A 13,562-nucleotide genomic window follows, 5' to 3' on the forward strand; every position below is an offset into this window, starting at 1 on the left:
GTTTCCAAGTTTTTGCTATGAGAAAAGCAAAAATAAACAAGTTGTTACAGATATTAATACAGGCCAGTGTTATATCAAAGTTAAGACAGTAAGATCATGAACCGAAGACTCTGGAAACATCTTTTCTCATAGCTTCTTGTTAGATTAGCCCTGAATGTACTCACCCTACTAGACAAAAAGCGTTCAAATTCATAGTAATAAAAAATAGCACTGTACGAGAAGAAAAATGAAAGAGAGCTGAGGGATGGTACATATTTATAAAGTTTTGTTTTTGATACTAAGGACGGAACTCATGACCTTATACTCACCAGGCAGGTGCTTAAGCCACTAAGCTAAATCCCAGCCCCTATAAAGGAATTCTTTTTTTAATTTTTTTACTATTTTCTTTTTTGGGAACAAGAATGGAACTCAGGGCCTCGCACTTGCCAGGCAAGTGCTGCACTGCTGAGCCACATCCCCAGCCCAGGAATTCTTAAAACAAAAAAATAGTACATAAATGAGGAGGAGAGGAGCAGACTCTCTTGGTAGTGCTGGGAAAACTACTTTATAGGGAGAGAAATAAACAAGACTTCTATCTAGAACCACATGCAAGGCTGAACTCCTAATGGATTAAAGAGCTGAGTAAAAGGTAGAAATAAATTATAAAGTTATTAGAAGATAATGTTTGCCAGGCGTGGTGGCTGGAGCCTGTAATCCCAGCACTCAGGAGGCTGAGGCAGGAGGATCGTTTCACGTTTGAGACCAGCCTGGGCTACAAAGTGAGCCCAAGGCCAGCCTGACTGCATAGCAAGACCCTGTCTCAAAAAGACAAAAAAAAAAGAAGATAATGTTTGATATAAATTTATAACTTGAGGGTAGAGAGATGTCTTTAGAAAACTCCCCAAAGCAGAAACCATGAAGGAAGTATTTAATATGATTATATCAAAACTAATAGCACCATGACCAAAATTAATAGAGAAACAAGAACCAGATGTTACCTGTAATGCCTGGACAAGAAGAGGATTGTGTACAGGACTGAGAAAAAAAAAAAAAGCTGCAAGTCAACAAGAAGACAAGAACCCAACAGGAAAATGTGCAAAGAATTGGAACAATTAACTCCCAGACAGGGAAGCACAAAGGGCTTTCACCATGCATGTGAGTAAATGCCCCCATCACAGTGGCCAGAGAAGGGGAAATTAACACAGTGCTGCTACAGTGTTACCTGACATCCATCAGATTAGTAAAAATCACTCAGCAGGATGATGCCTGGCAAGGACAGGGTGTACCAGGCCTGAAGTCCCCTGGGCCTGCACGGGCGTGGCCTCCAATGAAGCACCTGGGGTGCTCCCTTCTGACCCACAGGTTTCTGGGTAACTATTCCAGGGATGCCTTGCACAGGTCAGAAGAGGATGTGCCCGTCCAGTGCTGTTCGAGGCAGGGGGACCCGGGATTAGTGCACGGCAGGCTAGCTGGAGAAGTGGGCCTGGCCTGCTAACTGCAAAATCCCAGGACACTGCCGGAATAGTTCCCGAGGCCTCGCACTCAGACTCTGGTGGGAACCTGAGCGGTTTCCCCGGCCCGCCTGACCTACGCCAGCCTGGGGATGGAGCACAGTCTCCGTTCAGCCCCTGGCCACGCTGCTGTCCCCGCAGTGACCTACCACCACCCAGAAGAGTGCACTTTCCCTTCTTTTACTTGGCCCAAACGTGCTCTGTAAAATCTGTTTCTTTTCCTACGTTTAATAAACATAAAACTGCACTGCTGTTTATGCCGCTTGTCTTGATGAATTCCTTGAACCTGGAACCACTGCAGAAGAGGTCCCCAATACCCGTAACAGTTCCGGAGGGCTGAGCTGTGGGGAGCACACTGCTGAGGAAACAAGTGAGCAAATGTGGCAACGCCCACGATGGGGCAGAACTGTCAGGAACGGTGAGCCGTGATGGGGCTTTAGCTCAGCGGCATAAGCGCCTGCCTTGCAAGCAGGCAGTCGTGAGTTCGATCCCTGGTACCGATAAAAATGAAAAAGACAAAAAAAAAAAAAAAAAAAAAAAAAAAGGTGAAGAAAAAAAAAAAAAAAAACAAAACACAAATGCAGATGCAGATCAACGACCTGAAAAACATGCTGCGCGGCTGAGAGCAAAAAAAACCACACTGCTCACAGTGCAACAGTGTTTTGTAAATTAAATGCACAAACAATACAGAAATGTGGTTTTGTTGTTGTTGTTTGTTTGTTTGTTGGCACAGGGTCTTGTTATGTAGCTCAGGCTGGCCTTAAACTCACTTTGTAGCCCAGGATGGTCTTGAACTCACAACAATCCTCCTGCCTCAGCCTCCCAAAGGCTGGCATTGCAGGCACACACCACCACAAGCAGCAACAGCTATGTGTTTTGCTAAATCATTTACAAATAAAAAGAAAATGTTACATAGCTGCCCATGGAAGAAGTGGTGAGGAGTGGCCAAAAAAAAAAAAAAAAGGAAAACAAACCAAGAAGGAGATTTGAGAACTAAAGATAAAACTAAACATACAGAGACCAGGTAGGGAGGTGCATGCCTGTAATCCTAGCACTCAAGAGGCCGAAGCAGGAGGATTGCCACAAGTTTGAGGCCAGTGTAGACTACACAGTGAGTTCAAAGCCAGCCTAAGCTCATAGTGAGACCCTGTCTCAACAAACAAAAGATAAAGATATATGCTATTAACTGAAGAGTGTGGGCTTCATTGACTAAATCCTTTCCAAGTTTGTAAAAAAAAATACTGTTTTTGAGAATTTGATATTAGTCATTTATAGATAGTGCTTTTTACTGTTGTGATTTTTGCACTGTTTTCTCTTATAAATTCTCAAACTGTACTGCTTTGAAAAACAAAGACCTGAGGGAGGATGCTGAGGTTCTGCAGTCTGCTGTGAAATCCAGCCCTGGCCTGGGAGGCAAAGCAACACCAGTGAGTCATTAAAAATCATTGTAGTGGAGCTGGGGATTTAGCTCAGTGGCATAAGCACCTGCCTGGCTAGTGTGAGGTCATGAGTTCAATCCCTGGTACCGAAAAGAAAAAAAGGAAACAAATCCATGTAGCTGGGGTTCCCCCAGACGCTTCCCACCAGAGAAGGAATTTAGAAGCTCACGGGAGGAGTGGAAAGCAGTGAATGGGCAGTCAATGCCATGCACAAGGCCTGCACCTCCTCAGGTTAGCTGTCTCCACCCCTGCCAGGAAGTTCATCTCAGTTAATCAGCCTCCCTTCCTCCCTCTCCACTTCCTCCTCCTCTTTCTTTCTTTTTTTTTTTTTTTTTTTTTTTGTCTTTTTCCATTTTATCCGTACCGGGAATGGAACTCACGACCGCCTGCTTTCAAGGCAGGCGCTTATGCCGTTGAGCTAAACCCCCAGCCCCCTCCTCCTCTTTCTTCCAGTACTTGGGATTGAACCTGGGAAGCCCTGAGCTACACCCCCAACCCTTTTATTTTTTATTTTGAAACAGTCTGACTAAGTTGCCCAGGCTGGCCTCTAGCTGTGATCCTCCTGCCTCAGCCTCCCAAGTAGCTGGAATTATAGGCACACATACACCACGCTCGCCCTGTGTCCTCTGCCCTGAGTCCAACCACAAGGCCACTTCCTGAGACCGCTCGGCCTCCTTTTCCCACTCGGGCCCCCACTGGGGATGCCATGCACCTACTTGGTTTAAGGGTCTCCACACTGGCGCTGGATCTGGCCTGGGCTCCAGGAACGCCACCCAGACTCTCAGGAGAGCGCTGTCTGGATCAGAGCTGGTGTACAAGATCCTGCCTTGGTGTGTCGGGACTTGTCCCAAGTGAAACTTATTCTGCCACGTGCTTAACTTTAACATCAGCTCCTCAGCTCCCATCTCTCCTCCCCCCTCCCCTCCCCATGCTTTCCCCTGCCTTCCCTCCCCCTTCCCTCCCCTCCCTCACTCCATGTTGGAGGTCAGACCCAGGGTTTGGAGCACGCTAGATGAGCACATAACTACCCCAGGCCCCCTTTAGTCCCTTAAACCTACTCTCCTGAGGTTATCTTTGATTCTTGTCGTTCCCTCACCCCACATCAGATTTATCAGTCAATCAACCTTGACTATGAATTCCTCACCTACAACAGCCACTCCAGCCCCCATCCACCCCAGGGTCTGCTCCCCTCTCGGGTTCACTTCCTTCCCTCTAGGTCTCAGCCTTGATGCGCCTGCCCTCAGGGCCAGTCTCCCTCTCATCTCAGGCTGTTGGCTTTCTTGCTGGCTCACAGGAGCTTGTAGATTGTGTGATTTTGCCTTTACTCACCTGGGAACTCAGAGACTCAGTTCCTTGTTTCCTGCCTCACACTCAAGGTGCTGACTTCCTTTCAGCCCAAGTTTTCCTTAAATAAGCAAATACTGTTGTCTTGTATTTGTTCTAGGCTTCCTGACATCGTTTACAGGTGATGGATTCAAACCAATGATCGTGAATCACCTTCATACTTCCAGGAAGGTGACACCACAGCAGACCTGAGAGATGATTCAGTGAGCCACTTTCTCCTTCTCACGCCCCTGATCGGTGAGTGGGGGGCTCCTCCCCGCTCTCCCCCACACTGCGCCTGGAGGGTGCAAGATGACAGCACCTTTCCCCCTCTGAGCTGTTTCTCTGCCTCTCTGTGGCCGCAGAGGTCCAGGCTCCCTGCTTCCCTGTCTTATTTTATAAGTGTTCTTTAAAACTCAAGGGTCAGGAGTTTGGAAGTCCAGGCCAGGGGTTTAGCTCAGTGGTCCAGCACCTGCCGGGCAGGCCTGAGGTCCTGAGTGTGGAAGTCCAGCCTTCTTGTTGGGTAGGACACCATGTTGCACACATTGCCAATCCAAGTGGTGACTGGGGGATGGGGGAAACATTGCTGAAAGCAATTCTAAAGCTAATTGGCACAAATTCTGCAAATATTGTAAGGGTTCTAAGGCCAAGCTGACATTAAACTATCCCTGGGTGCGAGGGCAGGGGAAGGTTGGTTCCCACCATGACTGGGGCACAGTTCGGTTGTTCAGAATAGAATGTGTGCCTGCCTAACCACACAGGCTTGGTCCTAAGGAGATTAATACGAAAATGTGGTTGAGGACAGAATTACACAGACACCAAATAACGCTGTCATCTACAGACAGTTACTCAGCAGCACCTGAGCAGAGGGAGGTGCAGAGCAGAGTTCTGGGATGCAGATGTAGCCACAGATTGAGGATTGGAAGACAGGAATGGGCAACATGGCAGGAAGCTTTGGACAACTGAAGCCTGCTTAAGGACTATAGAGAGAACTCAGAAAACCTGTGTTAGGAAGACAATGTGGGTTGGTTTTGACACCTGGTGGTGGCTGATTTCTCCAGGGATTAACAGCACTCAGGATGGGCCTCTAGTCCTCAGTCTGCTGACTCAGGTACTCTGGCCGGGTACCTGGCCAGAGGCATGGTACGGGATGCAACTCAGGGTCAGGGCTCCCACCTGGTATGTCCAAGGCCTTGAGCTGTTCCTTCCTCCGCACAGTAAGATATAAATAAGTTGATTTAATTTTTAAAAACACCAGCGCATAGGAAGAAGATGCAGCCTGGCAAGAGACAGTTCTGAGACAGCAGGGAAGGCAGAGGGAAGAGAGCAGAGGACACGAAGGAAAAGCCTGGAGAAGCAGGGCTGAGGGCCAGCAGGAAGGTGTGGGACCCGCAGGCCAGGGCTGGCATAACGAGCAGGTGCTGTTCCAAAGCTCTGAGCTGCAGGACGGGGCCGGCTCCAGCCAGGCAGCGCTACACACACATGCACGCGCGCACACACACATGCACACGCATGCACACACCGTGGAACATGAGGACCTCGCCTCTCAGCCACAAGATCCAAGGAGCAGGAGCAGTTTTGGAGGAAATGCTTCCCCTAAACAATTGCTCGTTACAGGGAAACTGTCACAGACGGAATTGCTAGTACCCCGCCAGCTAGTCCTCTGGGGACAGGTATCTGCGGTGGAAACAGGCTCTGCTGTCTGTGATGCTTTCCTTCAACTGCAAATTATAAAATGAGTAATTTTGATATCTGCCTCCATAATTTCGTGACCTAAGCTACACAAGTTGAAGGGCTTTGTCAGTTTTGTTGCCTGAAGTTGTGCTGGCATGCTTTCCTCCCAATAGAATGGGGACTGTTTATATGGAGTATGAGATTAAGGAAAGAGTACATTTTGGTTTTCAAGAAATCATGTTAAATGCAGTAGTTTTATTTTTCATAAAGATTTTGCACATTGTTTTTCTTTTGAATGAGGTTATGACCCTATTTGGAATTCATATTGCTTATATAAACATTAAAAATAAATTATAACTGGGAAGATTTTGGTGTGATAAAGAGACAAAGAAAGTAGAAAACAGGCTTATATTGTGGGCAAGGGAGGGCTGCAGAAGAGACTGGGGCACTCAGGACAAAGAAGGGAGCTACTTGTATCAGTCCTGGCTGTGGGAGGAGTTTGGGAGGGCAAAGTGACCTCTCAGCAGCTGATCTGAGGGAGCGTCTGCCTGTGTGAAACAGGAAACAGAAGGGTTTACTGGGGGCTGGGGTGGGGGCTTGGGGGGCCGTGGAGTCTTGGGTGCACACGCTAAAAGGGAGCAGGAGGTTTATCTCTGGAATGAAAAGGAGAACGTGGAGGTTACTCTTGGAGAGGTAAGTTGCTTCTCTGGCCCCGACGCCAAGTTGGGCAGATGTCAGTGAAAGATAGCTGAGCCTCAGGCTGCAGAATCTATCAGGTCATATTTTCTACATTTTGTCTTATTTCTATTGAGTGACAGAGCTAGGATATAATTTATTTAAACATTTCTCCACCAATGGACATTTATGTTGTTTCAAATCTTTCACCAATAGGGCTGGGGATTTAGCTCAGCAGCATAAGCACCTGCCTTGCAAGTGCGCAGTCGTGAGTTCGATCCCTGGTAAGATCTTTCACCAATAGAAGTAGTATCACAAAGCCCAGCTATCTGTAGGGTAATTTCTAGGTGGGATTTCTGGGATAAAGAGAATAAACATTTCTAATTTTGAAACCATGCAATAGTAACCTCATAGGAATTGTACCAACTCAGACTGTCCCAGCTCTGTGACCCCAGGCCCTGGTCTGCACATCACTGCAGTGGTGGATTTTCTTTCTGCCTTTAAGGCCAGAAAGGACATTGCCTTTGGGGCCATCCTGGCATGCATGTCTCTCATTACAAGCCAGGCCGATCATTCTTGCAAATGTTAAAAAATCATGTGTACTTTTCCCCTCCAACTACTCATATCCTTTGCCCATTCTTAATGTGATCATTGATCTTACTGATTTGTGACAGCCCATTTAGATTGTGGTCATTACTCTGTTTAATCTGTGATACAAATTGCCAACATTTTCCCCAGTTTTGTGTTTTTTGAATTTGTTTTCGTGAATTTTTGTCATGCAGAAAGTTTTGTTTGAAACTTAATCAGTATTTTATGGTGTGGGTCAACTTTACAAAGACCTTCACACTCTGAGGTGATAAATCCGTTCTGTGACTTCCGCTGGTGTTTTTATAGTTTCATATTTTGCTTTTGACCACATGCTGGCTTTATTTGGATTTATCTTTGCTGAAGGTGTTGGGGTTAGGTGTAATCTCATGTTTTTCTCCCGCAGCTACATTGCTGTCCCAGCATCACTTGTCAACAGCGCCTTTTGGGGACACAGAGTCCTCCGGGTGCAGCCTATGCGCCTCCCTGGGGCTCGGCTGCCTGGGTTCCAGTCACGCAGTCCAGGCTCTGGGAGTTAATTATGCCTGAGGTTTGGCTATTCTTCCTTCCCGGCTCCTTCTTAGCCCCACGATTGCTGAGGAAACCGTCAGCCCACGGAGGGCCTTTGCGAAGCCCTCGGCGTGGACTCTGGCATGGCCCCACGTGTGGGCCTGTCCCCAGTAGAGCCCTACAGGTTCCACTTTGTCCACAAATTCCACAGTGGGGCAGTGGCTCCTCAGTCATTCCCGGCCTCCTAGGAGCTCACCCTCGCCCGCATGTGTTCCACGGGAACAGCTGCGTGGGTTTCTTTGCCAGGACTCGGAACCTCTGCCAAGTTCACTGAGGCTTCGCTGTGGCCTGTGGAGTCCATGGCGACGTGATGATCCCAGAACTCGGGAGGCTGAGGCAGGAGAATTGCCATGAGTTTGAGGCCAGCCTGGGCTAGGTGGTGAGATCAGGATGAACTACACAGTGAGACTCCATCTCAGAGAGAGAGAGAACCTCGATAGAAGGCAGGCATGCGTACAGTAATCACGGGTGCTCCAAGGTCCCCTGAAACATCTGCTTCTCAGAAAGGCCCAAAATAAAACATGGGCAATACTATTTTAAAAAATCCAAATTCAAACTGCACTCACAGGTGCCACTCAGGAGGAGGGCGTCTCTGGTAGTTCTCAGCCAGTGAGACTGGTGGGCCCTACCCTTTAGGGTTACACAGTGTTTGCTGTGACCACCGTGCATGCCTGTCCCTCAGACACCCAGAACCTCATGCCTGGCAGTGTTAAAGCCTTGTTCTTGCTGTTCTTCCTGCCGCTGGAGCCCATTTCCTGAGGGGTTTGGACAACTGAACACAGCTGGGTGCTCCCGTGTCTCACATTAAATTGCCCAGGCTGGCCTTAAACATGCAATCTTCTTGCCTCAGCTTCCCAGATAGCTGGGGCTACACACATATTGCTATCAAATGTGGTTCCCACACTAACCTCCGGGGCATCATCTGTCTATCTTCTGCTTTCCTCCTCCTCTTCCTCTCTTCCACCACCCTCACCCCAGGGCTGGGAACTTTCTTCTGGCTTATGATTTCTAAGGAGCCCGAGGTTCGCAATATGATAAGCTTTAAAATCTCTCTTTACAATTCTTAAAAATAAATACTTTGTAGGTATTTTTATTGGGATCACATTAACTTGTATGTTTATTTATAGGTTACTTGACTTTACTTATCAGCTTATAGGATGCATTATAAAGTCTAGGTTTTAATCCTAAACAGGTAGATAGCGCATGCCAGTCTACATTTTAAAAGCACTTTGTTAAAATTAAGTCGCTAGACTGTCCGGAGCTATTTTTGTGTGTGGTGAGAGGCAGGGATCAGTACTGCCCTCCACAGAGGGAAGCCCTGGCCTGTGGCCAGGACATCTCCTGCTCCCCATTTCCCACCCTAGCCCAGTTACTATGCACAGCTCATGGATTTGCATGTTTAGTTCTGCTAATTTGGTCTGTTGGTCTACTTCTGTAGCAATATACCAGTCCTAATTATTATAAATTTTTGTTTGTCTTTTTGAGACAGGGTCTCTATGCAGTTCAGGCTGGCCTGGAGCTCACTTTGTAACCCAGGCTGGTCTCGCCCAACGATCCTCCTGCCTCAGCCTCCTGAGTGCTGGGATTACAGGTGTGAGCCACCACACCCGGCTTAATTATTATAAATTTTAATAAGTCATGCTAGCGAGTAGGACAATACCTCATTCTCCATTTTGCTTTCTTTTTCACGTTTGCCTTGTGTCTTTTGAGACCTTGGCTCTTTTAACTTTAGACTCTGTCAAGTTTTACATACACACCCCAAAATAATCATTATTGATCATAATTAGGATTATATGGGGTTTATAAATGAGCAGTGAACTAGTGTAATTAATACAATTTAATTTTTAAAATTTATATCTTATGTTCCATTTTCTACCATGTTTTGGCACATTTATTCTTAGGTTCCTTAGGATTTTGTGGGGCTTTTGACGCCTTAAAAGAGTATGTTACCCTTACATTTTCTAATTGGTATCTTGCTCTCTAGGAGAGGTTGCCGTCTATTATAGATCTTCACTCAGTGACTCTTTTATTAGTTCTAATAATGTCCTTATTGAGTTGTCTATAGAAAAATCTGTGGTACTTTGACACAAACTCTTATTAGCTAGGGCCATGACACAAAGTTAAGCAACAGGACAGTGTGAACATTGCTGCCTTGTTCCTGAGTTTAATTTTAAAATTTTCACCATTAGATGTGATGTTTCAGCAGAAACCCCTTTGTGGATGGAGGTAGTTTCCAGTTTAGGGTTTTAAAATAGATTGGTGGGCACTGCGTGAGGCACCTGGAAGCTCAGACACTTAGGAAGCTGAGGCAGGAGGAACATAAGGATGAGAACAGCTTGAGCAATAATAGTGAGACCTGTGTCCAAAAAAAAAGTTTAAAACTTGCCTGATACTCTTTCTAATGTCTGTGAGTTGCTTTCCTGTAGCAGACCCTGGCAGCATCCCACTTCAGCTGCCAGCTCCTGTCACTGTTTTGTTTTGTTTTTTCTGTCTTTTTTGAGGCAGAGTCTCACTATGCAGCTCAGGGCGGCCTTGAGCTCACTTTGTAGCTCAAACTGGTCCTGAACTCACAACGATCCTCCTGCCTCAGCCTCCCGAGTGCAGGCTCGGGTCACCATGCGTGGCTTGCGCCTGTCATTCTTGCTGTGAGGGCTTCCTGAGACAGTGACGCTCCTTGAAAGCAGTCCTGACTCGTGACTGGGGACTCAGCTCACTGCCATCTCCCTGGGTGGGGGAGCTGTGGTTCGCAGAGCTGCCCAGAGAGATGAAGCTCTAGTGGCTCCCACAAAACCCTGCCTGTTTGACAGCTTTTGTTGACTTCTCTCGTTCTCCTGTCTCACATTCTAATTGGTTTTTTCCCCCTCCACATTTTTTGGAGAATTACTTTCAAAATGAACTCTGAATTCATTTCCTCAGTCTCTGTGTCTGGGAGAAGCCAAATTTTCAAATGGCTCATTGTCTGATTTTCCAGATTTATCAGTTCTTCTTGAATTGCACTTTTTTTGGGGTGTTTTGGCTGTGGCATGTCTTATTCTTGCACATGAACGGTTGACTGATTCTGCTCTGCTACATTTTACTTTATTTCTGTTTCGGCTGATTTTTTTTAATTTTAAAGAGAATAAAACCAAACAAAGTACAAAAGAATGAAGCCACTGAAAACGAGGAAAGCAATGCAGGACTCCAGAACAAGATAGTAGGAAAGCAGCAGCGGCTACCACCGTGCTTTTTGTGACCCTCTAAATAGCTGCTCAGAGTGTGGTGTGCATCTGCAGAGTCAGTCAGCCAGCACAGCCTCGGGTGTTTCTATACTTCAGTTGCTCTCACGTCAGCGTCAGCTTACGTTCCTCAGAATCAGCTGGTTGCTTGGCGGGGAGCTGCTCTTCTCTCCCCGCTGCCTGCTGGCCGGCTCCTCAGAGAGAGAGAGGTGCTTTTGGTTCCCTCCCAGCCGACCCCACTTCTGTGGGCTCACTGGGGGGAGGGGGACCCCCTGGTTCTCCCCCAGCAGGTGTGACTGCTGCTCAGAAAGCAGATTTTTAAAATGTGAATAAATGGGACTGCTTCATATTCTAAAACTAACTTAAGTCACACAAGAAATCCCGTTTCCACTCTGTTTCAGGAAATGTTTGACCATGAGTTCATCTGAGTGAAAGGGTTTCTTTCTGGCAACTGTTTAATTCCCAGCATGGACTCCTGTCTCAGGGTTCTCCAGGCTGGAATCCTGACAGGAGGGAAGCTGGTGTGACACTGGGGCCCCAAGGAGGGCTGGGGTGTCCAGTCGTCGCCCTACCTCTACCCCTCTCTGGCCTTAGACAAAGTGGCTCATGCCCCTGTCTTGGCAGAGGAGCTCTGGACCTGCACCCGCACTGCTCTGGGCCCCTGTCCGTTCTCTCGGGCATGGTGCCTTTCTGTGAAGCAGCTCTGCACCACTTCCTCTTCTATAGCCGGACTTTAGGACCTCTCTGCTTGCAAGTCTGAAAATCTGGAGCTCACACACAATAGCACTTCTGCTTCACGACCTCAGCTCTTGATCAAGGAGGCATTTGTGTTGCAGACCACTAAACCTACTAAGAGCTTAACGTTTCCATTCAAGCAAGGGAGTGAGTAACCCAAGGATAACAGGAGTAACTGTGGAGGAGTGAAACACAAGCAGACCACTGACCACCCTCCTTATGTCTACACACACACACACACACACACACACACACACACACACACTCCTGAAGCTGTCAGTATCTATCTGGAGACCCCTGTCTAAAATAGCCCAGCAGGTGATCCCAGTGGGTGAGCACTTCCATTCTCTCTATGCATTTTCCCAACCTTCTTAAAACACCTATGTTCTTTGAAAACTTTTGCTTAGCATTTCTGAAGACCTTCACTCATTTTTGTTTATGCTTCGTAGAAGAAAAAGCACTTAATATGGAATGGAAAGCTGAACCTCAGCTCTGCGGCTCCGCTGGGGACAGAAGCAGTCTGAGACTCTCGAAGCCAGTGGTCCTTAGCGTGGGCAGCCCCTGCTCTCCTGGGACTCTGCTTACAGTTGAATCATGAAGACAGGAAGTCTGGGCCAGCCTAACAGCTTCTAGGTGACTCTGAAGCACACTCCATTTCCTGGAGCATGGATAGTGATAATTTTCTGCAGTGAGACTTCAATGAGGTAATGTATAGGAAAGAAATTTGGAAGTCAGGAAATGCTTTCAGGGGCTGGGCAGATGTTAAGATGGCAAAAAGTGGTGGAGAAAACAGCCATTCTCTCTAGTGGCATTCAAGTTATCGTTATTTTTAAAAATCACCTGTCAAATAAAACCTTTCTAAAAGTTAAATTCTGCTTCCAGCAGCCAGCAGTTTAAGATAAACTATAAAATCTTATGTGAATGGTTGATTGCTTTAATTTGACCTTAAAAGCAAACAGAAAGGCTTGTAGATATAATAAGTTCTTGGCTTCCAACAATTGCTATAATTAGGGCAACTATCTAGCTCCCCAAACAGAACACTTTTAAGGACAAAAGGAAGCATTATTAGCATTTATACCAGGACAGAAGTGAACCCAAGGTCCAACGTCCCCATTTACTCTCAGGCTAGGACCTGATGGAAATGAGTGTCTGCTTCTTGGTGGGCACAAACAGCAAATGCTGGAGAGGAGGGAGGTGTGTTAGAAGCCCAGAGAAACAAGGGAGGGAGTACTCTTTCCTCTTGAGATGAGAGGAACATTGGAAAACTTAAGACCTAAACATGCTGATGGGAATGCTTGTTGGTACTTTCCTGGCTAGGACAAGTCATAAGACATGGCAAATGCCTGAAGCAGTGCAGAGGGAAGGAAAGGCCCAGGCTGTCACTTCTCTGTTCACGGTCCTCCTCCGAGGCTCCTGTCACTGTCACCCTGTAGAAGCTGACCCGCAACTCCTCTGCACCAATAATACTCTCCGGGCCCTTCAAACGCCAGGCTCTCTGCTGAGCAAGTCAACCATCACTAAGCTCCTTTTAGGGCGTTTCTTCCTTCCGTCTCCGTCGTGCTGCTTTTTGCCTCCCTGACTCATGACCACTGCAGCCAGGGCTCTGGCTTTTGCTTCCAGAGCCCTCCTCACCCAGGGAGAGGCTGTCGGCAAGCTGTTGTTGGGAGGATATGGGCTCCCGCATGCCAGCACCTCGCTGCCTGTTTCAGGCACCTCGCTGAGGCTGGGGCTCAGAGCGCACAGGGAACATGGAAGGGAAGTCAGTGACACTGGGGGAAGCCCTTCTTTCTCCCTTTTGAGGAGACAGAAGTCAGCTGAGCACAAATGAATGGCTGGTGCTACAATGGTCAGTAGAT

This window comes from Cavia porcellus, unplaced genomic scaffold (assembly GCF_034190915.1).
Source record: "Cavia porcellus strain 051 isolate PalLab524CR breed Dunkin Hartley unplaced genomic scaffold, mCavPor4.1 scaffold_28, whole genome shotgun sequence".
In the NCBI taxonomy this organism is placed as follows: Eukaryota; Metazoa; Chordata; class Mammalia; order Rodentia; family Caviidae; genus Cavia; species Cavia porcellus.